This window comes from Camelina sativa, chromosome 18 (assembly GCF_030686135.1).
Source record: "Camelina sativa cultivar CO46 ecotype springtype chromosome 18, ASM3068613v1".
Lineage (NCBI taxonomy): Eukaryota > Viridiplantae > Streptophyta > Magnoliopsida > Brassicales > Brassicaceae > Camelina > Camelina sativa.
In genome coordinates this window covers 77336-93238 of record NC_141897.1, presented here as the reverse complement: position 1 = coordinate 93238, position 15903 = coordinate 77336, and the positions used below count along the sequence as shown (strand labels likewise).

The window sequence follows — 15903 nt, the reverse complement described above, 5'->3', positions numbered from 1 at the left end:
CTGCCACTCTCAATAAACTAATAGAAACTGCGGTCTGACTTTTAATTTCTTGATTGTAATCCTCTTTCTTTTCTGCATCCCCTTGGCCGTAATCCCAGTTTCTTTCTGAAAGTTTTGTGCAAAATGTTGAACTGGCTTCTTCTAATACCGTGGAATCAAATCTTCACTGCTGCATGTGGCTGTTTTTTTAGCGACAGGAACTACATTCACATGATGGAAAAAAATCTCAATTCTTTGCAGAAAGCTATGCAAGAACTTAAGGGTGAACGAGAAGATCTGTTAGGAAGAGTTTCCATAGAAGAAGATAAAGGTTTGCAACGGCTTGCTCGAGTCAAGCTATGTTGGAAGTAAATTCTTTTAGAAGCGATGGAAAAAGTGTTTTGAGTATTTGAGAGAGTAGTTTAGAAAATAAAACTTTTATTACTTTGATTTTAACTTGGAACAACTTCACAACATCTTAGTTACAAATGAGAGTAGGAGGAGGTATTTATAGCCTCCATATTACAAAATATCTAGAATATTTTAATCCTTAATCTAGATTATTCTAACACAATATCTAGATTATAATAATATAATTATCTAGATAGTTCTAACTAAATATCTAGATTTTTATGTTTAAGGAGGTGATACATTATTCTAGAACTTTTAGATATTTTTTAAGGAGGTGGAGATCTTGATTTTTCTAGAGAGAACTCTAGAACATGGATTTAATTAACCTTGATTAAAAAATCAAGTTTAACTCTCAACACCCCCTCTTAAACTTGATTTTGCCACTCCAAGTAAGCTCCTCATCTTGATAAAGTCTTCACGTTTGAGAGGCTTGGTGAAAATATCGGCTACTTGATCATTTGTCTTCACATACTCCAATTGCACATCCTTCTTGTTGACACACTCTCTAATGTAATGATAGCGTGTGTCAATGTGCTTACTTCGATCATGGAAGACTGGGTTCTTCGCCAAAGCTATTGCTGACTTGTTATCGACAAAGATCTTTGTTGGCTCTTCTTGTGGCAAGTTTAACTCCTTTAGAAGATTTCTTAACCAAATAGCATGGCACACACATGAAGTAGCCGCCACATACTCCGCTTCACAAGTGGAAAGCGTGACAATTGGTTGCTTCTTCGACATCCACGTGAAAGCTGTATCTCCAATGTAGAACACAAAACCACTTGTGCTTTTTCGATCATCTACGTCTCCACTCCAATCGCTATCGCTATATCCAACAAGCTTATAATCATTTGAAATAGAATAGTGCAAACCAAAGTTCATGGTACCTTTGATATAGCGAAGAATCCTCTTTGCCGCCTTAAAATGAGTTGTTGTTGGATGTTCCATGTAGCGACTAACAACTCCAACCGCATATAAGATATCGGGTCTTGTGCATGTTAAGTATCGTAAGCTTCCAACTAAGCTCTTAAATAATGTTGGGTCTACTCCTTCTCCTTCCTTGATCTTTGATAACTTGATTCCACATTCCATTGGTGTGCTCACCGCGTTAGAGTCTTCCATCTTAAACTTTTTAAGTACCTCCTTAGCATATCCTTCTTGAGTAATAAAAACTCCATTTTCTTCTTGTCTTACTTCGATCCCGAGGTAGTAAGACATCAATCCAATGTCTGTCATCTCGAACTCCTTCGTCATCTCTTTCTTGAATTCGTCGAACATGCTTGGATTGTTACCAGTGAATATCAAGTCATCTACATACAAGCACACAATCAATATATCGTCATTTTGAATTTTGATATAAAGTGCATGCTCATATGGACACTTGATGAAGTCTTTCTCGTTGAAATACTTGTCGATCCGTGTATTCCAAGCTCTTGGGGCTTGTTTTAATCCATAAAGTGCCTTCTTTAACCTCAAAACTTTGTCTTCTTCTCCTTTAACTATGTAGCCTTGAGGTTGCTCAATGTAAACTTCTTCTTCAAGGTCTCCATTTAAGAAGGCTGACTTGACATCCATTTGATGTATCTTCCACTTATTTTGAGCCGCCAATGAAATAATTAGTCGAACAGTTTCAAGACGAGCAACAGGAGCAAATACTTCATCGTAGTCGATTCCGGGTCTTTGACTATATCCTTTAGCCACCAATCTTGCCTTGTATCTTTCAACTTCCCCTTTAGAATTTTTCTTTGCTTTGTACACCCATTTCACACCGATCGCATTGTGTCCATTTGGAAGTGAAGCTAACTCCCATGTATCATTCTTTTGTATAGCCTTTATCTCTTCATCCATGGCATTTCTCCAAGTCTTCTTTTCAATAGCTTCTTGGAAGTTCAATGGCTCGCACTCCGCAAATAAACAAAATAAAGTAAGGTTGTCTTGATTTTCGGTTACCTCGTAAATCTCTTGTAGACTTCTAAAGCGTGGAGTCCTTTCGCTAGAACTTTCTTCTCCTTGAGAACTCGTTGGTGAAGTTGGTGGTGTAGTAGGCTCTTCTCTTGGTGGCTATGGGTCATCTTCTTCAAAGTGTGGAAAGAAGTTATAATCTTCATCATTTGACTTCCATTCCCATTCTCCTTCTTCGTCGAACACGACATTTCGACTTATAATAGTCTTCCTCGTATCGGGATTGTAAAGCTTGTAGCCTTTCGAGTTGTTGTCATAACCAATGAAGATGTACTTCTCACTTTTGTCATCTAGTTTGCTCCGCTTCTCATCTGGTACATGAGCATGAGCTATGCTTCCAAATACTCTTAAATGAGAAACACCGGGCTTTCTTCTGCTCCAAGCTTCTTGTGGTGTCTTACCCGAGACACTTCTTGTTGGAGATCGGTTTAATAAATACACCGCACACGCGACAGCTTCCGCCCATAGCTCCTTCGGTAGTCTTTTACTCTTAAGCATGCTCCTCGCCATCTCAAGAATTGTTCTATTCTTCCTTTCTGCTACTCCATTTTGTTGAGGGGATCTAGGCACCGTTAGTTGTCTTCGGATGCCATTATCTTCACAATACTTATGAAACTCCTTGGATGTGAACTCTCCTCCACGGTCGGATCTCATAGCTTTGATCACAAGACCACTTTCCTTCTCAACATGGGCTTTAAAATTTTTAAAGTTCTCGAACACCTCAGATTTTTCTTTCAATAAATAAACCCATGTTTTTCTTGAAAATCATCAATAAAGAGAAGGAAATAGTTACTTTTACCAAGTGATTTTGGCTTGATTGGACCGCACACATCCGTGTGTATTAACTCCAATGGCTTTTGAGCTCTTGTGCTTGACTCCTTTGGAAAACTCATTTTGAATTGTTTTCCAAGTAGACATCCTTCACACACCTGATTTGGATGATTGATCCAAGGTAGCCCCCTCACCATTTCTTTCTTCGAAAGTAACTCCAAACCTCCAAAATTTAGATGTCCGTATCGAAGATGCCAAAGCCAAGACTCCTCTTTGTAGCACATCTTGAGACATTGTGCGATGTCATTTTGAATGTTAAGAACAAACATTCTATTTTTAGACATCGGCACTTTAGTTATGAGATTACTTGTTTGGTCTCTTATAGAAAGGTTATTATCTTTTAATCGAATATCATAACCTTTCTCTAAGAGTTGCCCAAGACTCAAGATGTTTGTCTTCATGGTTGGAATATAGTAAACGTTGGAAATATATTGATGATCTCCATTCTTCAATCGAATGAGAATGTTTCCTTTGCCTTGTACCTCCATCTTCGATTCATCTCCTAAAGCGACGTTTCCTTTCACCGACTCATCAAGCTCCACGAACATGTTTCTTCTCCCGCACATGTGATTGCTTGCACCACTGTCGAGGTACCATTTATTATTTTCTTCTCGTTCATCCTTCTTGTAATTAGCCATTAATAACATGTCTTCTTCTTGAATCTTTTCCTCAACGTAGTTGGCCTTCTCCTCGACTCTTTTGTTACTAGGAGCTTTACATTCGGAAGCGTAATGTCCAAACTTTCCACAATTGTAGCATTTTACACTTGATTTATTGTACCTTGAATTTGAGCTTCCTCTCCCACGGCCTCTTGATGAGCTTTCTTCTCTTTGACTTGTGTTGTCTTCATATGGCCTCCAACCACGTCCATTTCCATATCCATGGCCTCGCCCTCGCCCTCGTACTTGACCACCACCTCTTCTTTGATAACTTTGCCCAATTTCTTCTTTAATGTTATAAATTTGCATTTTTAGTACTTGTTCGGCAATGTCTTCTTTCTTCTTTTTCTTTTCTTCATAAGCCTGTAATGACCCAAGAAGTTGCTCCATTGTCATGGCCTCCAAATCTTTTGTCTCTTCAATAACGGTAACGATATGCTCAAATCTTGAGTCTAATGATCTAAGAACCTTCTCCATAATTCTCACATCATCTAGCTTTTCGCCGTTTCTTTTGAGATTATTAGTAACCACTAGAACTCTTGAAAAATAATCAGAGACAAGTTCACCTTCCTTCATTTGTAAAGCTTCAAATTCTCCTCTTAGAGTTTGAAGACGCACCTTCTTGACTTGATCGGCACCCTTGTAAGATGTTCGAAGCTTCTCCCATGCTTCTTTGGCCGACGTAGCTCCAACGACCTTCTAGAACATGGATTTAATTAACCTTGATTAAAAAATCAAGTTTAACTCTCAACAAGCTATGGCTTTCAAGGGTACAAAGTGTTGAACCCCAAGTCAATGATCTGCTTGAGGTTAGATCAACTGAAACTGGAAGATTGTGTCTGTTTGGTTATTGTTCTGAGGTATGATTATGGTGAAAAGGTATTGAAGATGTTGGAAGAGGTTATAGAACTTCTATCTAAAAAAGATTTCGAAGTGGTGGCGCAGAAAATGATACTTAAGGCGGAGAACAAGCATATCCAACAACGCACAGTTGGTTTGGATACGATGGTTGGGATGACATGGAACAGCCTCGTGAACGATGAAATAAGAACCTTAGGTCTTTATGGTATGGGTGGAGTAGGGAAAACCACCCTCTTAGCTCGTATCAACAACAACTTTGTTGTAGTGGAGAATGATTTTGATGTTGTGATATGGGTTGTGGTCTCTAAAGATTCGCAGAATGAGGGCATTCAAGATCAGATTCTGGGAAGATTACGTCGTGACAAGGAATGGGAACAAGAAACAGAAAATGAGAAAGCCTCTCTCATATACAATAACCTCAAGAGAAAGAAATTTGTGCTGTTGTTGGATGATATCTGGAGCCAAGTAGATCTGAACAAGATAGGAGTTCCACCTCCAAATCAAGAAAATGGATCGAAGATAGTTTTCACCACACGTTTAAAGGAAGTTTGCACTCACATGGAAGCTGACGAGCTGATAAAAGTTGATTGTTTGTCACGGGATGTAGCGTGGGAATTGTTTCGAGTTACTGTCGGAGATAGCATACTAAGGAGCCATCAGGATATCCCCACACTTGCAGGAATCGTTGCCGCAAAATGTCAAGGCTTGCCACTTGCACTCAATGTCATTGGCAAAGCCATGGCATGTAAAGAGACTATAGAAGAATGGCATCATGCAATTAATGTTCTGAATTCGCCTGGCCACGAGTTTCCAGGTATGGAAGAAAGCATTCTTGTCGTTTTGAAGCTTAGTTATGATAGCTTAAAGAATGATGAAGTCAAATTGTGCTTCCTATATTGCTCTTTGTTTCCTGAAGATTATGAAATAGAAAAGGAGAAGTTGATAGAATACTGGATATGCCAAGGATTCATCATAAATGCGAACAAATATGAAGATGGAGGTACCAACAAAGGTTATGATATTATTGGCTTGTTAGTTCGTGCACATTTGTTGATTGATTGTGAACTAAAGACCAAAGTAAAAATGCATGATGTGATACGTGAGATGGCTCTTTGGATAGACTCCAACTTGGAACATGAGAAAGATTCAGTTTGTGTGAAATCTGGTACACAGGTTCGTCTCATCCCAAAGGACATCAATTGGGATATTTTGAGACGGATGTCTTTAATGAATACTCAGATTGAGGAGATATCTTGCAGTCCGGACTGCCCCAAGCTTACAACCCTATTACTCCCGTATAACAAGTTGTTGGATATTTCAGTTGGATTCTTTCGGTTAATGCCACAACTTGTGGTCTTGGATCTTTCTGTAAACGGGAGTTTAAAGAGTTGCCGGAAGAAATTTCTAACTTAGGGTCTTTGCAATATCTCAATTTATCACACACAGGGATAAAATCGTTACCAGTTCGTCTAAGTGACTTGACGAAACTAATCTACTTGAACCTGGAGTTCACTCGTGAACTAGAGAGTCTTGCTGGGATAGCAAAAACCTTACAAAATCTGCAAGTGTTGAAATTATTTTACTGCCATGTTTGTGTTGATGACGTATTAATGGAGGAACTACAACACTTGGAGCACTTGAAGGTTTTAACTGCAACCATAGAGGATGTCAGGATTTTGGAAATGATACAAGGAGATGACCGATTGGCGACTAGTGTTAAAGGTTTATGTCTAAGAAATATGTCAGCACCTCGTGTAATATTAAACACGTTAGCTCTGGGAGGTCTTCAACGCCTTGGAATAGTGACCTCAAACATATCTGAGATAAAGATTGATTGGCAAAGCAAAGAAAGAAGGGATGAGATTTCACCAATGGAGATCCTTATTCCATCCACTACTTCTCCAGGCTTCAAGCAACTCTCCACTGTTAATATAATCCATTTGGAAGGGCAAAAGGATTTGTCATGGCTGTTATTTGCTCAAAATCTTAAGGAGCTACATGTGGAGTATTCACCGAAAATAGAAGAAATAATAAACAAGGAGAAAGGAATGAGTATTAGCAGAAAGCATCAAGATATTGGTGTTCCATTTGGGAACTTGGAATCCCTTACGCTATATCAATTGGCTGGACTTTCGGAAATCTGCTGGAATTATCGGAATCTTCCTAACCGTAGAAAATTCGAAGTTAAATATTGTCCAAAGCTACCCGAAGATATAGCTTATTTTCCCACGCATGCATAGGAATAACGGGTGGAATGAGGGTCTTAAGTGAATGGCTGGTCTCTAAAATACAGACAGGTTTGTAATAATACAGTTTTGTTTGTGTTTATATGTACTGCTTTTGTTTCAAGAGCTTGTCTCAAGTACAGACAACAGCTTTTGTTTCCTCTCGATCTCTTCTGTGTGAGTAAAAAGATATGTTGGCGTGCTTTTGTCATGTTCAGCGCTGTCTCCTAAGTAATGAGCTACAGTTTGTCAAAAGAGAGCATAGATGGCATTGATGTTTCCGGATAGAGCTAGTCTTAGATCCATGGGACACGGTGGAAAAAAAATACAACATTTGGGAAATATTAGTCCACCACCAAAAGCAATGCAATTCCAAGTTTTGTGGCCGATGACGCAACAACATCTTGTAAACTAACTTTTCTTTTCATATTGCCTCCGTGATTTGGAAAAAAATTATAAACCTCGAGTTGGAGACATATAGGCTTTAAGAAAGGAAAAAAAAAACTCAAATAATTACAAAGACTGATTTTTATTCGGGGTCAAAGAAAGAACAAAGAGCAATGACCAAAAAGGGGCTTCGATGTAAAAGCGTTTGTTCTTTGTACAAATTTAACGACTTATTTGATGCTTGCGTTGTATTTGTGAGTCAGTCTCCTTGCCCAATGTTGCATTGTGTGTAAGAAACTATAACAAAATGTGGTATATGAGAATGTATACAATATCATAGTGTGATGGGTTGGTCTCCTTCAAGCTCCGATATAACAATCAACGAGTCACCCATTTCGAGAGAGAGAGGTTCATTCTTTGGAAGCGGATTGATCATCTGCAACCACAGGAAAAACAAAATTATCAACGTTAGTGAGGAGGAAGAAGAGGTTAGCGTATGCTGCAGAGTAATAAAACACTCACCTTTTTACCGCCTTTTATGTAGCCTATAGCGACTTCTCTCCTCAGCCAAGCTCGCTCTGAGAGCTCGGTGAATGAAGGATTCTCGCCCTTTTTCATGTACAGTTCAATGTCCTATATGTGTCAAAGCAAACTCAAGATTTTTAGTTTTATACCGAATTTATAGTGAATTTCAATAGAAGTTACTGACGAAATATTTGAAGGAAGAGACTATTTTTCTTTTTTAACCTTAACGTATATCTCATCACCATCTGCGTTTAAAATGTCTCTTCCACACCTCGTTCAGTTCGCTGTTTTCAGCAACTGATTATATAGAAAAGAGTATTACTATTGTTCGGATTATAGGTAGATAAACAAGAAACAAACATTTGAATAGATGGAATGTAACCTTGTGCTGTTACAAGGCTCATAACTTCCTCTGCTGCAATGAAAGTTAGGGATGGCTTCAGCACTGTTATCTGTATGGTTTTGAGTAATGTTTCAGCAACTTAACCATAAGGAAGCCAACAATAAAAAAAAAAAAAGAAAAAAAACATAGAAAAGCCTTTCAATACCTGCTTGCCGAGATTTGAGTCGACGATTTCAGAGGCTAGATTATGTACCTAAAGAAACAACATAAATAAACAAATATTAGCTATTCAATGTGGTTTGGATTCAATAACAATTTAGTAAATTACCTTTGACTCCAAGCTTGTTGCAGATGCTTTCAGCGATGAGAAGAGAATAAGCAGATTGTTTGTCTGCTCTAGATGGATCTAAAACACATTCGGACTTATTTGTTAGTGCTATCATTATTGCAAACGACGAATTCAAACTTCTGATTTTTCTTGAAGTGAATATAGAAGAAAACATCTGACTTTCTTGGAAGCTGCCAAGAAACTACCACTCTCAATAAACTGCCAAGCTAACGGATGCAGGTGATCAAATATTAATCAATTAAACCTGCCACTCTCAATAAACTAATAGAAACTGCGGTCTGACTTTTAATTTCTTGTTTGTAATCCTCTTTCTTTTCTGCATCCCCTTGGCCGTAATCCCAGTTTTCTTTCTGAAAGTTTTGTGCAAAATTGTTGAACTGGCTTCTTCTAATACCGTGGAATCAAATCTTCACTGCTGCATGTGGCTGTTTTTTTAGCGACAGGAACTACATTCACATGATGGAAAAAAATCTCAATTCTTTGCAGAAAAGCTATGCAAGAACTTAAGGGTGAACGAGAAGATCTGTTAGGAAGAGTTTCCATAGAAGAAGATAAAGGTTTGCAACGGCTTGCTCGAGTCAAGCTATGTTGGAAGTAAATTCTTTTAGAAGCGATGAAAAAGTGTTTTGAGTATTTGAGAGAGTAGTTTAGAAAATAAAAACTTTTATTACTTTGATTTTAACTTGGACAACTTCACAAACATCTTAGTTACAAATGAGAGTAGGAGGAGGTATTTATAGCCTCCATATTACAAAATATCTAGAATATTTTAATCCTTAATCTAGATTATTCTAACACAATATCTAGATTATAATAATATAATTATCTAGATAGTTTCTAACTAAATATCTAGATTTTTATGTTTAAGGAGGTGATACATTATTCTAGAACTTTTAGATATTTTTTAAGGAGGTGGAGAATCTTGATTTTTCTAGAGAGAACTCTAGAACATGGATTTAATTAACCTTGATTAAAAAATCAAGTTTAACTCTCAACACCCCCTCTTAACTTGATTTTGCCACTCCAAGTAAGCTCCTCATCTTGATAAAGTCTTCACGTTTGAGAGGCTTGGTGAAAATATCGGCTACTTGATCATTGTCTTCACATACTCCAATTGCACATCCTTCTTGTTGACACTCTCTAATGTAATGATAGCGTGTGTCAATGTGCTTACTTCGATCATGGAAGACTGGGTTCTTCGCCAAAGCTATTGCTGACTTGTTATCGACAAAGATCTTTGTTGGCTCTTCTTGTGGCAAGTTTAACTCCTTTAGAAGATTTCTTAACCAAATAGCATGGCACACACATGAAGTAGCCGCCACATACTCCGCTTCACAAGTGGAAAGCGTGACAATTGGTTGCTTCTTCGACATCCACGTGAAAGCTGTATCTCCAATGTAGAACACAAAACCACTTGTGCTTTTTCGATCATCTACGTCTCCACTCCAATCGCTATCGCTATATCCAACAAGCTTATAATCATTTGAAATAGAATAGTGCAAACCAAAGTTCATGGTACCTTTGATATAGCGAAGAATCCTCTTTGCCGCCTTAAAATGAGTTGTTGTTGGATGTTCCATGTAGCGACTAAACAACTCCAACCGCATATAAGATATCGGGTCTTGTGCTGTTAAGTATCGTAAGCTTCCCAACTAAGCTCTTAAATAATGTTGGGTCTACTCCTTCTCCTTCCTTGATCTTTGATAACTTGATTCCACATTCCATTGGTGTGCTCACCGCGTAGAGTCTTCCATCTTAAACTTTTTAACTACCTCCTTAGCATATCCTTCTTGAGTAATAAAAACTCCATTTTCTTCTTGTCCTTACTTCGATCCCGAGGTAGTAAGACAATCAATCCAATGTCTGTCATCTCGAACCTCCTTCGTCATCTCTTTCTTGAATTCGTCGAACATGCTTGGATTGTTACCAGTGAATATCAAGTCATCTACATACAAGCACACAATCAATATATCGTCATTTTGAATTTTGATATAAAGTGCATGCTCATATGGACACTTGATGAAGTCTTTCTCCGTTGAAATACTTGTCGATCCGTGTATTCCAAGCTCTTGGGGCTTGTTTTAATCCATAAAGTGCCTTCTTTAACCTCAAAACTTTGTCTTCTTTCTCCTTTTAACTATGTACGCCTTGAGGTTTGCTCAATGTAAACTTCTTCTTCAAGGGTCTCCATTTAAGAAGGCTGACTTGACATCCATTTGATGTATCTTCCACTTATTTTGAGCCGCCAATGAAATAATTAGTCGGAACAGTTTCAAGACGAGCAACAGGAGCAAAATACTTCATCGTAGTCGATTCCGGGTCTTTGACTATATCCTTTAGCCACCAATCTTGCCTTGTATCTTTCAACTTCCCCTTTAGAATTTTTCTTTGCTTTGTACACCCATTTCACACCGATCGCATTGTGTCCATTTGGAAGTGAAGCTAACTCCCATGTATCATTCTTTTGTATAGCCTTTATCTCTTCATCCATGGCATTTCTCCAAGTCTTCTTTTCAATAGCTTCTTGGAAGTTCAATGGCTCGCACTCCGCAAATTAAACAAAATAAAGTAAGGTTGTCTTGATTTTCGGTTACCCTCGTAAATCTCTTGTAGACTTCTAAAGCGTGGAGTCCTTTCGCTAGAACTTTCTTCTCCTTGAGAACTCGTTGGTGAAGTTGGTGGTGTAGTAGGCTCTTCTCTTGGTGGCTATGGGGTCATCTTCTTCAAAGTGTGGAAAGAAGTATAATCTTCATCATTTGACTTCCATTCCCATTCTCCTTCTTCGTCGAACACGACATTTCGACTTATAATAGTCTTCCTCGTATCGGATTGTAAAGCTTGTAGCCTTTCGAGTTGTTGTCATAACCAATGAAGATGTACTTCTCACTTTTGTCATCTAGTTTGCTCCGCTTCTCATCTGGTACATGAGCATGAGCTATGCTTCCAAATACTCTTAAATGAGAAACACCCGGGCTTTTCTTCTGCTCCAAGCTTCTTGTGGTGTCTTACCCGAGGACACTTCTTGTTGGAGATCGGTTTAATAAATACACCGCACACGCGACAGCTTCCGCCCATAGCTCCTTCGGTAGTCTTTTACTCTTAAGCATGCTCCTCGCCATCTCAAGAATTGTTCTATTCTTCCTTTCTGCTACTCCATTATGTTGAGGGGATCTAGGCACCGTTAGTTGTCTTCGGATGCATTATCTTCACAATACTTATGAAACTCCTTGGATGTGAACTCTCCTCCACGGTCGGATCTCATAGCTTTGATCACAAGACCACTTTCCTTCTCACATGGGCTTTAAAATTTTTAAAGTTCTCGAACACCTCAGATTTTTCTTTCAATAAATAAACCCATGTTTTTTCTTGAAAATCATCAATAAAGAGAAGGAAATAGTTACTTTTACCAAGTGATTTTGGCTTGATTGGACCGCACACATCCGTGTGGTATTAACTCCAATGGCTTTTGAGCTCTTGTGCTTGACTCCTTTGGAAAACTCATTTTGAATTGTTTTCCAAGTAGACATCCTTCACACACCTGATTTGGATGATTGATCCAAGGTAGCCCCCTCACCATTTCTTTCTTCGAAAGTAACTCCAAACCTCCAAAATTTAGATGTCCGTATCGAAGATGCCAAAGCCAAGACTCCTCTTTGTAGCACATCTTGAGACATTGTGCGATGTCATTTTGAATGTTAAGAACAAACATTCTATTTTTAGACATCGGCACTTTAGTTATGAGATTACTTGTTTGGTCTCTTATAGAAAGGTTATTATCTTTAATCGAATATCATAACCTTTCTCTAAGAGTTGCCCAAGACTCAAGATGTTTGTCTTCATGGTTGGAATATAGTAAACGTTGGAAATATATTGATGATCTCCATTCTTCAATCGAATGAGAATGTTTCCTTTGCCTTGTACCTCCATCTTCGATTCATCTCCTAAAGCGACGTTTCCTTTCACCGACTCATCAAGCTCCACGAACATGTTTCTTCTCCCGCACATGTGATTGCTTGCACCACTGTCGAGGTACCATTTTATTATTTTCTTCTCGTTCATCCTTCTTGTAATTAGCCATTAATAACATGTCTTCTTCTTGAATCTTTTCCTCAACGTAGTTGGCCTTCTCCTCGACTCTTTTGTTACTAGGAGCTTTACATTCGGAAGCGTAATGTCCAAACTTTCCACAATTGTAGCATTTTACACTTGATTTATTGTACCTTGAATTTGAGCTTCCTCTCCCACGGCCTCTTGATGAGCTTTCTTCTTCTCTTGACTTGTGTTGTCTTCATATGGCCTCCAACCACGTCCATTTCCATATCCATGGCCTCGCCCTCATCCTCGTACTTGACCACCACCTCTTCTTTGATAACTTTGCCCAATTTCTTCTTTAATGTTATAAATTTGCATTTTTAGTACTTGTTCGCAATGTCTTCTTTCTTCTTTTTCTTTTCTTCATAAGCCTGTAATGACCCAAGAAGTTGCTCCATTGTCATGGCCTCCAAATCTTTTGTCTCTTCAATAACGGTAATGATATGCTCAAATCTTGAGTCTAATGATCTAAGAACCTTCTCCATAATTCTCACATCATCTAGCTTTTCGCCGTTTCTTTTGAGATTATTATAACCACTAGAACTCTTGAAAAATAATCAGAGACAAGTTCACCTTCCTTCATTTGTAAAGCTTCAATTCTCCTCTTAGAGTTGAAGACGCACCTTCTTGACTTGATCGGCACCCTTGTAAGATGTTCGAAGCTTCTCCATGCTTCTTTGGCCGACGTAGCTCCAACGACCTTCTAGAACATGGATTTAATTAACCTTGATTAAAAAATCAAGTTTAACTCTCAACAAGCTATGGCTTTCAAGGGTACAAAGTGTTGAACCCCAAGTCAATGATCTGCTTGAGGTTAGATCAACTGAAACTGGAAGATTGTGTCTGTTTGGTTATTGTTCTGAGGATTTCATATCAAGCTACGATTATGGTGAAAAAGGTATTGAAGATGTTGGAAGAGGTTATAGAACTTCTATCTAAAAAAGATTTCGAAGTGGTGGCGCAGAAAATGATACTTAAGGCGGAGAACAAGCATATCCAACAACGCACAGTTGGTTTGGATACGATGGTTGGGATGACATGAACAGCCTCGTGAACGATGAAATAAGAACCTTAGGTCTTTATGGTATGGGTGGAGTAGGGAAAACCACCCTCTTAGCTCGTATCAACAACAACTTTGTTGTAGTGGAGAATGATTTTGATGTTGTGATATGGGTTGTGGTCTCTAAAGATTCGCAGAATGAGGGCATTCAAGATCAGATTCTGGGAAGATTACGTCGTGACAAGGAATGGGAACAAGAAACAGAAATGAGAAAGCCTCTCTCATATACAATAACCTCAAGAGAAAGAAATTTGTGCTGTTGTTGGATGATATCTGGAGCCAAGTAGATCTGAACAAGATAGGAGTTCCACCTCCAAATCAAGAAAATGGATCGAAGATAGTTTTCACCACACGTTTAAAGGAAGTTTGCACTCACATGGAAGCTGACGAGCTGATAAAAGTTGATTGTTTGTCACGGGATGTAGCGTGGGAATTGTTTCGAGTTACTGTCGGAGATAGCATACTAAGGAGCCATCAGGATATCCCCACACTTGCAGGAATCGTTGCCGCAAAATGTCAAGGCTTGCCACTTGCTCTCAATGTCATTGCAAAGCCATGGCATGTAAAGAGACTATAGAAGAATGGGCATCATGCAATTAATGTTCTGAATTCGCCTGGCCACGAGTTTCCAGGTATGGAAGAAAGCATTCTTGTCGTTTTGAAGCTTAGTTATGATAGCTTAAAGAATGATGAAGTCAAATTGTGCTTCCTATATTGCTCTTTGTTTCCTGAAGATTATGAAATAGAAAAGGAGAAGTTGATAGAATACTGGATATGCCAAGGATTCATCATAAATGCGAACAAATATGAAGATGGAGGTACCAACAAGGTTATGATATTATTGGCTTGTTAGTTCGTGCACATTTGTTGATTGATTGTGAACTAAAGACCAAAGTAAAAATGCATGATGTGATACGTGAGATGGCTCTTTGGATAGACTCCAACTTGGACATGAGAAAGATTCAGTTTGTGTGAAATCTGGTACACAGGTTCGTCTCATCCCAAAGGACATCAATTGGGATTATTTTGAGACGGATGTCTTTAATGAATACTCAGATTGAGGAGATATCTTGCAGTCCGGAACTGCCCCAAGCTTACAACCCTATTACTCCCGTATAACAAGTTGTTGGATATTTCAGTTGGATTCTTTCGGTTAATGCCACAACTTTTGGTCTTGGATCTTTCTGTAAACGGGAGTTTTAAAGAGTTTGCCGGAAGAAATTTCTAACTTAGGGTCTTTGCAATATCTCATTTATCACACACAGGGATAAAATCGTTACCAGTTCGTCTAAGTGACTTGACGAAACTAATCTACTTGAACCTGGAGTTCACTCGTGAACTAGAGAGTCTTGCTGGGATAGCAAAAACCTTACAAAATCTGCAAGTGTTGAAATTATTTTACTGCCATGTTTGTGTTGATGACGTATTAATGGAGGAACTACAACACTGGAGCACTTGAAGGTTTTAACTGCAACCATAGAGGGATGTCAGGATTTTGGAAATGATACAAGGAGATGACCGATGGCGACTAGTGTTAAAGGTTTATGTCTAAGAAATATGTCAGCACCTCGTGTAATATTAAACACGTTAGCTCTGGGAGGTCTTCAACGCCTTGGAATAGTGACTCTAACATATCTGAGATAAGATTGATTGGCAAAGCAAAGAAAGAAGGATGAGATTTCACCAATGGAGATCCTTATTCCATCCACTACTTCTCCAGGCTTCAAGCAACTCTCCACTGTTAATATAATCCATTTGGAAGGGCAAAAGGATTTGTCATGGCTGTTATTTGCTCAAAATCTTAAGGAGCTACATGTGGAGTATTCACCGAAAATAGAAGAAATAATAAACAAGGAGAAAGGAATGAGTATTAGCAGAAAGCATCAAGATATTGGTGTTCCATTTGGGAACTTGGAATCCCTTACGCTATATCAATTGGCTGGACTTTCGGAAATCTGCTGGAATATCGGAATCTTCCTAACCGTAGAAAATTCGAAGTTAAATATTGTCCCAAAGCTACCCGAAGATATAGCTTATTTTCCCCACGCATGCATAGGAATAACGGGGGTGGAATGAGGGTCTTAAGTGAATGGCTCGGTCTCTAAAATACAGACAGGTTTGTATAATACAGTTTTGTTTGTGTTTATATGTACTCGCTTTTGTTTCAAGAGCTTGTTCAAGTACAGACAAACAGCCTTTTGTTTCCCTCTCGATCTCTTCTG

The 15903-nt window shown here is 38.6% G+C and overlaps 3 pseudogenes across 1 annotated transcript; 2 read left to right on the top strand and 1 right to left on the bottom strand.

Moving 5' to 3' along the window:
• Positions 1-123: 123 nt before the first annotated feature.
• On the top strand, positions 124-6940 carry LOC147921266 (putative disease resistance protein At5g43730 pseudogene; annotated as a pseudogene).
• A 498-nt stretch (positions 6941-7438) lies between these two features.
• LOC147921265 (putative ion channel POLLUX-like 2) lies at positions 7439-8623 on the bottom strand (annotated as a pseudogene). The gene is made up of 6 exons (XR_015589111.1): positions 8516-8623; positions 8386-8433; positions 8220-8289; positions 8060-8134; positions 7835-7945; positions 7439-7748 (listed from the first exon to the last, which is right to left on the bottom strand). The product of XR_015589111.1 is annotated as a putative ion channel POLLUX-like 2 (transcript).
• Positions 8624-8742: 119 nt separating this feature from the next.
• On the top strand, positions 8743-15757 carry LOC147921264 (putative disease resistance protein At5g43730; annotated as a pseudogene).
• The last annotated feature ends 146 nt before the right edge of the window (positions 15758-15903 follow it).